This window comes from Hippopotamus amphibius, chromosome 12 (genome assembly GCF_030028045.1).
Source record: "Hippopotamus amphibius kiboko isolate mHipAmp2 chromosome 12, mHipAmp2.hap2, whole genome shotgun sequence".
NCBI lineage: Eukaryota > Metazoa > Chordata > Mammalia > Artiodactyla > Hippopotamidae > Hippopotamus > Hippopotamus amphibius.
The window spans coordinates 99,686,628-99,701,608 of record NC_080197.1 but is presented as its reverse complement, the minus strand read 5'-3'; the positions used below and the strand labels follow the sequence as shown (position 1 = coordinate 99,701,608).

Genomic DNA, 14,981 nt, shown 5'->3' with positions numbered 1-14,981 from the left:
ACCTAGAAGAAATGCATAAATTCCTAGAAGAAATGGATAAACAACCTAGAAGAAATGGATAAATGCATACAACCTACCAAGACTAAATCATGAAGAAATAGAAATTCTGAACAGACCCATTAGAGGCATCACTCATTTTATTGAGCTTGGCTTTATTGTGCTTCACAGATACTATGATTTTTACAAGTCGAAGGTTTTTGGCAACCCTGCATTGAGCAAGTCTATGGGCCATATGTTTCTAAACAGCATTTTGCTTGCTTTGTATCTCTGTATCACATTTTGGTAATTCTTGTAATTTTTCAAGTTTTTTCATTATTATTTATCATGGTGATCTGTGATCAGAGATCTTGCATGTTATTATGTTGTTTTGGCATTTTTTAGCAATAAAATATTTTAAAATTAAGATACGTACATTGGTTTTTTAGACATAATGCTGTTGCACACTTAATAGACTACAATATAGTGTAAACATAACTTTCATATACACTAGGAAGCCAAAAAATTTGTGACTTGCTGTATTTCAATATTTGCTTTATTACAGTGGTCTAGAACTGAACCTGCAATATCTCCAAGGTATGCCTGTGCTAGTAAAGAGATTGAATCAGTAATCAAAAACTTTCGAACAAACGAAAGTCCAGGACCAGATGGCTTCACTGGTGAATGCTACCAAATATTTAAAGAACTAATACCAATCCTTCTCAAACTCTTCCAGAAAATAGAAGAGGAGGGAGCACTTCCAAACTCATTTTATGAGGCTAGCATAACCCTAATACAAAAATCAGAGGACACTGCAAGTAAAGAAAACTACAGGCCAGTATCCCTGATAAATATAGATGCAAAAATTCTCAACAAAATATTAGCAAACTGAATTAATATTGTTAAAATGTCTTTCCACCCAAAGCAATCTACAGATTAAGTGCAATCACTATCAAAATTCCAGTCGCATTTTTCACAGGGAACAAACAATCCTAAAATTTGTGTGGAACCACAAAAGATACCGAATAGCCAAAGACATCTTGAGAAAGAAGAGCAAAACTGAAGGTATCATACTTGCTGATATCAAACTATATTACAAAGCCATAGTAATCAGAGTAGTATAGTAGTGGCATAGAAACAGATACATAGATTAATGGAACAGAATAGGGAGCCCAGAAATAAACCCATGCACACATGGGCAATTAATTTATGACAGAGGAGCCAAAAATATACAATGGGCAAAGGATAGTCTCTTCAGTAAATGGTGTTGGGAAAGCTAGACTACTATATTACATCAAACACAAAAAAAATGGATTAAAGGATTAAAGACTTGGAACATAAGACCTAAAACCATAAAACTCGTCAAAGAAACATAGGGAGTAAGCTCCTTGACGTCAGTCTTGGTGATTCTTTGGATTTGACACCAAAAGCAAAGGCAACAAAAGCAAAAATGAGTAAGTGGGACTACATCAAATTAAAAAGCTCTGCACAGTGAGGGAAACCATCAACAAAATGAAAAAGCCTACTGTATGGGGGAAAATATTTACTAATCATATATTTGAAAGAGGTACAAACTATTATATATAAAAGAAGCTATAAGGATGAATTGTACAACACAGGGAATATAGCCAATATTTTATAATAGCTAAATGGAGTATAACCTTGAAAAATTGAGTCACTATATTGTACATCTGTAGCTTATATAATATTGTACATAAACTGTAGTTCTAGAAAAGTCATATATTTGAAAAAGGGTTAATATCCAAAATGTATAAAGAACTCATGTAACTCGATAGAAAAAAAAACGAATCTGATTAAGAAATGGGCAGAGGAACTGAATAGACATTTTTCAGACAAGACATATAGGTGGCCAATAGGTACATGGAAATGTGCTCAACATCGCTAACCATCAGGAAAATGCAAATCAAAACCTCAGTGAAATGTTAGCTTACATCTGTTAGAATGGCTTTTATCAAAAAGATAAATGATAACAAGTGTTGGTGACAATGTGGAGAAAAGGGAACCTTAGTGCACTGTTGGTGAGAGTGTAAATTGGGATAGCCACTATGGAAAGCAGTATGGAGGTTCCTCAAGAAATTACAAAATGGAACTCCACATGACCCAGCAATCCTGTTTCTGGGTATATATTTGAAGGAAATGAAATCATTATCTTGAAGGGATGTCTGCACCCTGATGTTCATTGCACCGTTGTTCCCAGTAGCTAGGACATGGAAACAACCTAAGTGTCCGGCAACGAAATAATGGATAAAGAAAATGCATTTGTGTGTGTGTGTGTATGTGTGTATATATAAACACACACACACACACACATATATATATATATACACACGCAGTGGAAAAGGAAGGAACTCCTGCTATTAGCGACAGTGTAGATGGATGGACCTTGAGGCATTATGCTAAGTGAAATAAGTCAGAGAAAGACAAGTACTGTGTGAGCTCACTTATTATTTGGAATTTCAAAGCTACAGAGAACAGATTGGTGGTTGCCAAAGGCAGGGAGTTGGGGGATGGGTGAAATGGGTGAAGGTGGACAAAAGGGTACAAATTTCCAGATATGTATATATATTATATATATATATAATGCATACATAACACACATATATATAAGTAAGTCTTGGGCATGAAATGCATAGCATGGGGACTATAGTTAATAATAGTGTTATTGTATACTTGAAAGTTGCTAGCAGAGAAGATCTTAGACTTTTTTGATTTTAAATTTATTTATTTATTTAGTTAGTTATTGCTGTGCGTGGGCTTTCTTTAGTTGCGGTGAGTGGGGGCTACTCTTTGTTGTGGTGCGCAGGCTCATTGCCATGGCTTCTCTTGTTGTGGAGCATGGGCTCTAGGCGTGTGGGCTTCAGTAGTTGCAGCACATGGGCTCAATAGTTGTGGCTCATGGGCTCTAAAGCACAGGCTCAATAGTTGTGGCACACGGGCTTAGTTGCTCCACCGCATGTGGGATCTTCCTGGAGCAGGGATCGAACCTGGGTCCCCTGCATTGGCAGGCGGATTCTTAACCACTGCACCATCTAGGAAGCCCTAGACATTTTTATTACAAGGAAAAAAATTGCAACTATGTCTAGTGATGGATGTTAATTAGACTTGTGATTATTTCACAATATATGCATATATTGAATCATGTTGTATACCTCTAGCTCATGTTGTATGTCAGTTATATCACTAAAAAAGGAGGGCAGGTTTTGGCTTAGAGGAGTGTTGGTAGGTTCACTTTTGGAAATGTATAGTAGCTGGTTGTCTAAATGAATCTGGAGCTCTACAGAGAGGCAGAGGTATTTAGATTTTTGGAGAACTGTACATGAAGGGTATTCAATCCATGATAGGAAATGGGATCATGCAGGGCAAACTTATAGAGTGATAAGAGAGCTGAGATGAAACCCCAGGAAATACCGAAATTTAAAAGGCACTTCTGGCCTGAGGGCATTGGATTTTATTTATTTATTTAAAAATTTATTTATTTTGGCTGTGCTGGGTCTCAGTTGTGGCATGCGGGATCTTCGTTGTGGCATGCATGCGTGATTTAGTTCCCTGACCAGGGATCGAAACTGGGCCCCCTGCATTGGGAGCACACAGGGGCTTACCCACTGGACCACCAGGGAAGTCTCCCTGAGGCACTGGATTTTAATGTAAAGATTGACATTTTTGGGGACCAAGGCAGCCTGTGTCTCTGTTCCTGACATGTAACCCTTTAGTATTTTGAGGAAGGAGCAAATTTAAGCTGTGAAAAGCTACTGCTTTGACAGGTACTTTAGAGTATGTTAGTTCTGTCATTTGTGCTAATGGTGGATTTATTTTTATTGCCTTAGATGGAATGCATTTTAATTCTTTTATTTGAATTTGGATATATTTGGCAATTCACAAAATTTTAATAAAGTTTCTATAACTTATAAGCTAGTTGCCAAGACAGAGAAAGGCTAAAAATTGGTCCAGTCTCCCCATGTACTTACAGGGTAGTTAAGTGAATAAAGAATGTGATATCACAGAAGTATAATAATAGCACATATTAGATCATTTAATCCTCAGAAGATAGGCTCCATGGAGTAGTACTGTATTATCCCTATTTACAGTTGAGGTTTAGGGAGTGTCATTTTTTTCCCTTCAGATCTTTATAATTGCTTTACAATGTTGTGTTAGTTTCCGCCGTACAACAAAGTGAATCAGCTATGTGTATCATATATCCCCATATCCCTTCTCTCTCGAGCCTTCCTCCCACCCTCCTTATCCCACCCCTCTAGGTCATCACAAAGCATTGATCTCCCTCTGCTCTGTAGCAGCTTCCCACTAGCCATCCATTTTACATTTGGTAGTGTGTATATGTTAGTGCTACTCTCTCACTTCGTCCCAGTTCCCCTCCACCCCGCACCGTGTCCTCAAGTCCATTCTCTACGTTAGGTTCATCAGTACCATTTTTTTAGATTCCATATATATGCGTTAGCATACGGTATTTGTTTTTCTATTTCTGACTTACTTCACTCTGTATGACAGACTCTGGGTCCATCTACCTCACTGCAAATAACTCAATTTCATTCCTTTTTATGGCTGAGTAATAGTCCATTGTATATATGTACCACATCTTCTTTATCCATTCATCTGTTGATGGACATTTAGGTTGCTTCCATGTCCTGCCTATTGTAAATAGTGCTGCAGTGAACATTGGGGTACATATATCTTTTTGAATTACAGTTTTTTCAGGGTATATGTCAAGTAGAGGGATTGCTGGGTCATATGGTATAGGGAGTGTCTTAATCTGTTCAGGCTGCTGTAACAAAATAGTGGGTGGCTCATCAACAAAAATGTATTTCTCACAGTTCTAGAGGTTGAGAAGTCCAAGATCAAGCATGGTCAGATTCTGCTGAGGGCCCTTGTCCTGGTTAATAGGCAGCATTTTACTGTGTCCTCACATGGTGAAAGGAGCTAGGGAGTTCTCTGGAACCTTTTTTATAAGGCAGTAAGCTCATGACCTAACCACCCCAAAGACCTCACCTCTTAATATCATGTTTGGGGCTTAGGATTCAACATATGAATTTTGGGAGGACACATTCAGACCATTGCAGAGAGGTTAGGTTAGGTTATTTGTCCATCATCATGTAGCCAGAACATAACCCAGTTTCATGCTGAAGTCTGCACTTGTAACCATCACCTGGAATTGCTTTTTAGGACACAGCAAAATTTACACTGGATAGCCAAGAGCTTGGTTTAATGTTGCTACTTGTTCTTTTTCACCCCCATGTTTTTCTGTGGGAGAATTCCAAACCTACAGAAAAGCTGAAAGAGAGATACAGTGAGCATCAGTATGATTTTCACCTAATATTTGTTCAATGTTTTCTCACATTTGTGCTCTCACACTCTTTCGTTACTCCCTTTCCCCCTCTTCCCTCCCTCCATCTCTCTTTCTCTCTGTCACTTTCCACCTCTCTCCCTTCCCTCCCTATACATATATGCATTATTTTGTATTGTGTATTAGGAATTTGTATTAGGAAATTACAGACATCAGGAAACTTCACCCAGAATTTCTTTTTTTTTTTTCCCATTTTTAATTTTTTTAAAGCTCTTTATTGGGATATAATTGCTTTACACTGTTGTGCCAGTTTTTGAGGTACACCAAAGTGAATCAGCTGTATTTATACATATATCCCCATATCCCCTCCCTCCCTATCCTGGCCCTCTAAGGCATCACCCATCATCGAATTGATCTCCCAGTGTTGTGCAGCAACTTCCCACGAGCTATCTGTTTTACCTTTGGTAGTGTATATATGTCAGTGCTACTCTCACACTTCGTCCCAGCTTCCCCTTTGCCCCCCTCCCCCTCCCCCCAGTGTTCTCAGGTCTGTTCTCTACATCTGCACCTTTATTCTTGCCCTGCCACGGGGTTCTTCAGTACCATTTTTTCAGATTCCATATATATGAGTTAGCATATGGTATTTGTTTTTCTCTTTTTGGCTTAACTTCACTCTGTGTGACAGACTCTAGGTCCATCTACCTCATTACAAATAACTCAATTTCATTCTTTTTTATGGCTGAGTAATACTCCATTGTATATATGTGGCACATCTTTATCCATTCATCTGTTGATGGGCATTTGGGTTGCTTCCATGTCCTGGCTATTGTAAATAGTGCTGCAATGAACATTACGGTACATGTTTCTTTTTGCATTATGGTTTTCTCTGGGTATATGCTCAGTAGCTGGGTCATATGGTAGTTCTAGTTTTAGTTTTTTAAGGAACCTCCAAACTGTTTTCCATAGTGGCTGTACCAGCTTACATTCCCACCAACAGGACATGAGGGTTCCCTTTTCTCCACACCCTCTCCAGCACTTATTGTTTCTAGATTTTTTTGATGATGGCCATTCTGACTGGTGTGAGGTGATACCTCATTGTGGCTTTGACTTGCATTTCTCTAATGATTAGTGATGTTGAGCAGCTTTTCATGTGCCTCTTGGCCATCTGCATGTCTTTTTTGGAGAAATGTCTATTTAGGTCTTCCTCCCATTTGTGGATTGGGTTATTTGCTTTTTTGTTATTAAGCTGCCTGTGCTGCTTGTATATTTTAGAGATTAATCCTTTGTCAGTGGCTTCGTTGGCAAATATTTTCTCCCATTCTAAGGATTGTCTTGTTTGTGGTTTCTTTTGCTGTGCAAAAGCTTTTACGTTTCATTAGGTCCCATTTGTTTATTTTTTATTTTATTTTCATTATTCTAGGAGGTGGTCAAAAAAGGATCTTGCTTTGGTTTATGTCGTAGAGTGTTCTGCTTATATTTTCTTCTAAGAGTTTTATAGTGTCTGACCTTGCATTTAGGTCTTTAATCCATTTTGAGTTTATTTTGTGTGTGGTGTTAGGAAGTGTTCTGATTTCATTCTTTTACATGTAGCTGTCCAGTTTTCCCAGCACTACTTATTGAAGAGGCTGTCTTTTTTCTATTGTATATTCTTGCCTCCTTTGTTAAAGATAAGGTGCCCATATGTGCATGAGTTTATCTCTGGGCTCTCTATTGTGTTCCATCGATCTATTCACCCAGAATTTCTTAAGCATGTATCACCTAAGAACAAGGTATTGTCCTGTATTACTGCAATATTGTTATCAAACTCATTATCACATTTAAATATTTTACAGTGATATAATAATTATTTATAGTCTATACTCAAATTTCCTCAGTCTCAGTAATTGAGATACTGCTTTATAGCTGCCCTTCCAATCCCGGATTTACTCAAGGATCATGAAATTACATTTAATTTTCATTAGCCTTTGAGTTGAGAGCAGTTCTTTTTATATTTTTCATGTTATTGATATTTTTGAAGCGTTCAGGCCAGTTGTGTTGAAGAATGTTTCACAATTTGGATTTGTCATGATTAGGTTCAGATTAAACATTTTTGTCAAGTGTACTATTTAGATAATGTGTGCGTCTCTGTGCACATAATGTCACTTTGTCCCATTATTGGTGATATGTGTGATCACTTAGAGAAATTGACATAGGCTACATTTCTTCTTTGTAAAGTTGCCTTTTTCCCTTTGTAATTAAGGAACAATATGTGGGATGATGCTGTTAAGATTGCGTGACTCTTCTCTTCCTCTGCGTTTTACCCAGTGGTGTTAACATTCGTTGATGATCCTTGCCTGAGTTACGAGAGTGAGTCAAAAATTACCCGCTCTCCGGTTATATTAAAACTTCTGTTGGCCGCACTGTCTTTATCAGCACTTTCCGTTCAAGGCTGCTGTCTCCTCAGTCACTGCTGTGCATGTGTGAATGTGTTACATCAGTTCATTTGTAACTGCGGTGCCAGCAAAAATGGATGCCCCACTTGTGATTTGCACGAAAGAAGAGCAGTGTGCAGTGATTCATTTTTTGTGATCTGAGGATGTACCTGGTGCCATTATTTATCAAAGACTTTGTGCGCAGTATGGAGAAAGTGTTTTGTCGCAAAGTGTGTGTGAATGGTTAGAGAAGTTCAAGGAAGGTCGCACAAGTGTTAGCCATCAAGAAGGCGCCGCACGCCTGTCCATGTCCATGGCTGATGACAACATTGAACGTACATTTCAAATGATTCTGTCAAATAGATGAGTGACAGTGGATTATGTGGCTAATCATTTGCAAATCAGCGATGACTCTGCCTATGAAATAATCCACAACAAACTTAGGTTTTGAGAAGTTTGCGCTGAAGCCTAAACTTCAGATTAAATACAGAGGACTGCTATCCAAGGGCATGTGATCTTGCATGGCAATGCACATCTGCACACATCTGCCCACACTGTGGACACTTTGCAAACACTTCGTTTTCAGGCATTAAAGCATCCTCCCTATAGTCCTGACCTGGCTCCATCGGACTTTCACCTGTTTGGTCCCCTGAAAGCAGCCCTGTGAGGACGAAGATTCACTTCTGATGAAGTGAAGACAGTGGTGCATTCGTGGCTTGCAGCTCAGCCTAAAACATTTTTTAATGAGGGAATACGAAAGCTTGTTGACAGATGGACAAAGTGTATTGAAAAGCAAGGAGATTATGTCAAAAGATGATGCATTTGTCTTTTCTATAAGTTATTTAAAATAAATTCTACAGCCAGAGTGCAGATGATTTTTGACTCACCCTCGTAGTTATTACATTGGTGGTTGCAAAATGTTGATTCTGTCATTCCTTCTACATTTATATGTTGGTGTTATTCTATAAAGAAGAACTTTATTTCTCCCATTTTTCATTTTTGAAGATCACTATAGGTTTGGTATTTTTAAAAATTCAATGTGTTAAAATCCTTTATCAATATTAAAAATATCATATACATGTAAAGACCTTTTCACATAGGATATACATCAGAAGCTGTTTGTGATGTAGCATCAAACTTTATTCAATTCTCTAGTGTCAGAGTTTTAGCCTTTTTTGGGGGGTAGGTATAATGTGCAATGTGTTCTCGATGCTTAATGTGGCTAACAATTGCAAAAATAATACTGAGGAGCACTACTTGGCATTGTTTATAGTTGGGTTTTTGGATACTGATCATAAATCATGAACCTGGTTTGTTAATGCTTAACTTTAGTACTTTGGGGTTTGTGTATATGTGTATTTTTGTTCTTTTCCTTTTTTTTTTAAATAAGGAAAAGCACTTAAAAAAAATACCGACGATATTTACTATTATATATACAACAGTTGTTGTCACTTTGGTGAATGGGAGCTCCTTCAAACTAACTCCTGTGTCTTTTTGACTTGTCCCAATCAGGTTTTTTTTTTTGTTCTTTGTTTTTTTAAAATAAATTAATTATTTTTGGCTGCGTTGGGTCTTCGTTGCTGGGCAGGCTTTCTCTAGTTGTGGCGAGCAGGGGCTACTCTTTGCTGCAGTGCGTGGGCTTCTTATTAAAGTGGCCCCCATGCCACTTCAGGCTCTAGGCGCGTGGGCTTCAGTAGTTGCGGCTCAGGGGCACTAGAGCGCAGGCTTAGTGGTTGTGGCTCATGGGCTTAGTTGCTCCGCAGCATGTGGGATCTTCCCAGACCAGGGATCAGAGCTGTGTCCCCTGCATTGGTAAGCGGATTCTTAACCACTGTGTCACCAGGGAAGTCCCTTTCCTGGTCAGGTTTTGAGGATTTCCTTACATCCTGGTACAACAAGGTATTTTGGGCTCATTTTGTACTTTACTTGCCCCCAACCTGGAATCAATCATTTCTGCAAGGAATCCTGATTCCTTTAGTGGGGAATGGTTCCTTTAAAGGGGAGCTGCTTCTCATTCTTAATTATCTATCCTTTGCTATCTTTATGGGATCAGTTATTTCCAGTACAAAAAATGAGTGGATTCCAGATCTAAGATCTTTCTGTGTCTTCCCAGAAGTACTTGATAATAGAGTGTCTAAATGGAATTATTTCTCAGAATGAAGTTACTGGCAGTGCTGATGACTTGCCATGGGAGATGGGATGTTGTGCAGATAATTGGCATTGTGTTATTTTTTTTCCCCCTAACTTAGTGGTGACATGTGAAGGTGAAAATAACTATTCATATCCTTCTTACTCTTATGTAATCCAGGCTTTTTCTTTCTGTGATGTAGTCACTTAAGAGTTGTTTTCATCCTTGTTACTTTCAGCTCTCTGAATTAAAATCTTAGATAGGGAAAGTTCTAATCCAGGTCTTTTCATACTTTGTGCTTTGAACCTGCATCTTGTATGGTTTTATGGCTCCTATGAGGTCTGATGTTTTAGAAAATCCAAAGTAGATTTAGCGTTAGAATTGGGATCTGGAACACCGCAGTTATTTACGGTCCAGCAGCTTGAGAATGTCCTGCTCTGGGACTCTAAGATATGGTACGAGACATATCATTCCTTTCTCCAAAAACTTTTTTTTTAATTGAAGTATAGTTGATTTACAGTGTGCTAATCTGTGCTGTGTAGCAAAGTGTACAAAAACATTTTGCATTGAAGGTGAACCTCCTTAAACCTATCTATATGTTCCTTTAAAGTGAAAACATATAAATAAGCTGTAAGGAAGGTGATTTGCTTTTGACATGTCTTTTGTTGTTGTTGTTGGCTGCGCTGCTTGGCCTGCGGGATCTTAGTTCCCCAACCAGAGATCAACCTGTGCCCCCTGCATTGGAAGCACGGAGTCTTAACCACTGGAATGCCAGGGAAATCCCATGTTTTGTGGAAGTATTTAAAACTATCCCTGTGGAAGAAATATAGAATATATTTTTGGAGGGGTGATATTGGTTGCTTCCAGAAGTTATAGGTAATATTTTAATTGACAATTACTAACCTATCAATTGATTACATGGCTTATATATTTGTTCTTTTATGTGGATGACTGCTGTAAGAGTACTCTAAAAATTAGCTGCCTGGCAACAGAAAAGTGCAGATATTAAAATGAATTGCATGCCTTCCAACTATTTATTTATTTTTTGTTTGTTTGTTTGTTTTATTGGCTGTGTTGGATCTTCATTGCTGCACACGGGCTTTCTCTAGTTGCGGCGAGTGGGGGCTACTCTTCCTTGTGGTGCGCGGGCTTCTCATTGCTGCGGCCTTTCTTGTTGCAGAGTACCGGCTCTAGGCGCGTGGGCTTCAGTAGCTGCAGCACAGGGGCTCAATAGTTGTGGCTCACGGGCTCTAGAGCGCAGGCTCAATAGTTGTGGCGCACGGGCTTAGCTGCTTCGCGGCATGTGGGATCTTCCTGGAGCAGGGATCGAACCCATGTCCCCTGCATTGGCAGGCGGATTCTCACTCACTGCACCACCTAGGAAGTCCCCCAACTATTTCTTTACTTGGCTAAATTTAAAACCATGTAGAGCTCCTGCAGAATTGATATCTCTGGGGATTTTAATAGTCAAGACAGACAATATTTGACTTTTTGGCATAAGGAAGAAGAAAAGTAGCTTCAAATTAATTTTTGCACTGTCACCCAGACTGCTTAATTAAGACACAGAGTCCAGTGAAAAGTCAAAACTGTTGTGAGAATTTTATTTGTTGCTGAAAAGCTGTTAGAGCCTAGACTCTGGGTGGTGAAAGGAATACTTTTTTTTCCCCTCCCTAGGTGAATTGCTGGAGGCTATCCACTCTCCTTTCTCCAATGTCTCTTCAAATTATGCTTGATAAGTACAATTCTTATACTTCACCTGGATGGATGAGGCAATACATCTGAATTAGAGATCAGGTGAGCATTACTTGTGGGTGAATTTTATGACACTAGAATTGTTTTGCATGTGTGTGGATTCAGGCTAGTGTAGGATATTTTGAGGAGAAACTTAGCTACTCAGTGTACATTCAGCTACATGAAATAAGAAAAATCTGTTGATGGAGTTGGGTAGGACCTCAACATAAGAAATGGCAAATAAAAGGAATGGTACTTTGAATAACTAATTTAAGTATAAGTTAAAATAGAGACAGATTTTACATAAAGTGAATATGATGTGTTTACTACCCAACTTGGCAGTTGGAAATGTAAGACTGGTGCTGCTATAGTAAGAAATTTTAAGGACACTGGATAAAATGCCCCCCAAATTATTATAAACCAAGAAAATTCTGTAAGAGTGGAATGTATGTTTTTTTTTCTGATCCTGGATTTATATAAAAGGTGAAGTGTAAAAAAATTGAAAAACATCTATGTATTACTCTCATTGAATTAAGCCCATGTGCTTTTTTCCCCTTTTTCCCTTAGGGCTTCCATAGATAGCTGTAGAACACAATTCCCTGTGTTCCTTGGGGAAATGAGCTGCCCTCAAAGAACTTAATGTTTAGTAAGACAAAATGTTATGAAGGAGGTAGTGGGATGGTTTTTATTTTCTTTTTTACTTATCTCTATTTATAAATAACATGATTTTTTTTTATGATTAGAGGGAAAAAATTACTTTAAAACATTTTTTAAAAGTATAAAGGGACTATAAATCAACTTTTAAAACTTGTAAGTACTCCAGTAGACTTGTTCTCCAGTGTTCTTGGTCTCCAGTTAGGTGATGAGTTCTTTTTTTTCTGGGCTTTGTGACTGTTTTTTTGGATAAGCTCTCTTTTTACATTACAGCTGAAGTTTGTATTAAATAACTCCAATGTATTTAATCAATCAGTTGATAAAATTCCCATTTAAACCTAGTATTCTATAATTTTGTTTCTCCAAAAGAGTATAAATACTCAGGTTCTCATTTGAACTCTGGGAGGAAGAGCTTGTGCTTATTAACTTGCTCTAACTTGCTGAAGACTTAGCATTTCGATGTTATAAAAGGAACCCCTGTTAAATTTGACAATAAGACAGTATTATGTGCTTTTACTATGGTAAAAACTTAAATTTTAGCACAGAGTAGCCCTTGGGGTGACAAGAAAGAATATTGCATTTTTCCGTAGGTCCCAGGGTTTTTCAGAGACACTTTGAGTGTCAGATAAGATACTTGGGACCATTAGAAGGCTTAGCACCATTCTAGGGCTGTGGGATCAAAAATTTTTTGTGTGTATTAGAAGACCTTACTGGCTAGCTGTGGAGATAAAACTTGAATAGTTAGCAAAACAACAGTAGATATAATGGATTAGATTCTGTAGTAAGATGGAATGCTGTAGAATTTAGTTACATCTAATTGTGCAGTACAAACAGATGTAAAAGAAGAGAGAAGTCAGTATAGAAAGGTAGGGATGAGGTAGGAATTCAACTGGGCTTCAATAAAGATTAGTATATAAAATTCATTTCAGTGGCCATATTTCAAACATATATGTTTTCTTTTTTTGAGATTTGCTTAATTAAATAACTTTATTATGGAAAATTTCAAACATTCAAAAGCAGGGAAATAGTAAAATGAACCTCCATATACAGTTATTAGCTTATAGCTGGTCTTGTTTCATCTGTAGTCCTGTCACTTTTCCTGACTATCTTGAAGCAAATCTGATGTATTTTTTCATCCCTAAATATTTCAGTATATACCCCTAGATAACAACGACTTTGAGAAACATAATATCAGTGCCATTTACACTTCTAAAATAGTTAACAATAATTCCTTAATATTAAATATCTGGTGTTCATATTTCCCTGATCGTATCATATTTTTTAAACAGCTTGTATGTTTAAAATAGGATCCAAATAAAATCTACCTTGTAGTTGGTCCATATATCTTTAAAAATCACTTAATCTCAAAAATTTCCCCTCTCTCCTTTTTTCCCCCTTCCAATGTATTTGTTGAAGAAACTGGGTCATCTGTCCAGTAGTTTCCCACAAGTGGATTTGGTGATTGACATCATAGTGTCCCCTGTATTCCTTCAAATGGGCAGTTATATCTAGAGACTTGATCAGATTCAGATCCAGCGTTTTTGGCTAGAACACTTTATAGTGTACTTCCATTAGGAGGAAGTGTGTGATGTCTATTAGTCTAATTTTCATGATGTCAGCAGCCATTGATGATCATTGTCTACATCCTTTATTTAAATTTCATTAGTGATTACAAACTGGTGGTATTCAAATTGTATTTATTTTAAAATTTATTTCAGCTGGACTACTTTTATAAAGAGATACTTCTCTCATTACTTACTTGGTCAATTTCAGGTAGCTCTTGTACAGGAAAGTTGAGACTAATACTTTGAGTCTTTATTTTAATTAACAGTCATTACCATTTTCAAAATAATGAGTTTGTTCACTAACATCCTGCAAAGCTGACTGATAAATTTTTTTTAATTGTCATTATGAAGTCACCAATTTAAATATATTTATGCATCTCAGTCAATTTTTTTATTCTTATTGATGTCTCATTGATTAACTCATAATGGCAAATGGGAACCTCTTCAAGTTGGCTCCAATGTCCTTTTTGTAAAAAATATTGTATTTATTTATTGGCTGTGCTGCGTGTATTGTGGGATCCTAGTTCCTTGAGGAATTGAACCGGGGCCCTTGGCAGTGAGAGTGCTGAGTCCTAACCGCTGGACTGCCAGGGAATTCCTTTCAGTGTCCTTTTGATGTGAGAAGGTTAGTCTTTGATAGTTTGTTTTCTGGTCTGACCTGATATTCTGAGATCCTCTTTTACATTTCCATTCCTGGGCCTGTAACAGACATTGCCCCTTTATTGGGAAATGATGTTTAGAGGCCACAGTCTGGGTGCAGGAGGTACTCATTGGTTAGTGGGTTGTTCATTATTTCTTGCTATTTTTAGTGAACAAGGCTAGGAAGTAAGGTATCCTTTTCTTTGTTTTGAAAGAAAGTGTATCACAAGTTCACATCAATACTTCCAGTTCAAAGTCAGGACTATAGATTTTTAAGTTCAGTATCTTCAATCTTACAGATTTGCATTTTTCAAATTGCGAAAGTAATATGTAATCATTGTAGGATATTTAAATAATTCAAAAGTATATAAAGTGGGACTTCCCTTGTGGTCCAGTGGAATCCTCCTTCCAGTGCAGGGAATGTGGGTTTGATCCCTGGTCGGGGAACTAAGATCCCACATGCTGCAGGGCAACTAAGCCCACATGCCACAACCACCGAGCACATGAGCCACAACTAGTGGGCCCATGTACCACAAGTAAGACCCGACACAGCCAAAAAA

The 14,981-nt window shown here is 37.8% G+C and overlaps 1 protein-coding gene across 21 annotated transcripts in view; it reads left to right on the top strand.

The window, feature by feature from the left end:
• Positions 1-14,981, top strand: part of R3HDM2 (R3H domain containing 2) — a 160,706-nt gene that overhangs the window by 13,002 nt on the left and 132,723 nt on the right. For 18 of the 21 annotated variants that reach the window (XM_057703586.1, XM_057703590.1, XM_057703579.1 and 15 more), the window contains exon 2: positions 11,507-11,626. The exons of the other annotated variants lie outside the window; for them this stretch is intronic. The gene's annotated coding sequence lies outside the window, so the exon portion shown is untranslated. The remainder of the gene's footprint in view (positions 1-11,506; positions 11,627-14,981) is intronic. 21 annotated transcript variants of the gene reach the window in all.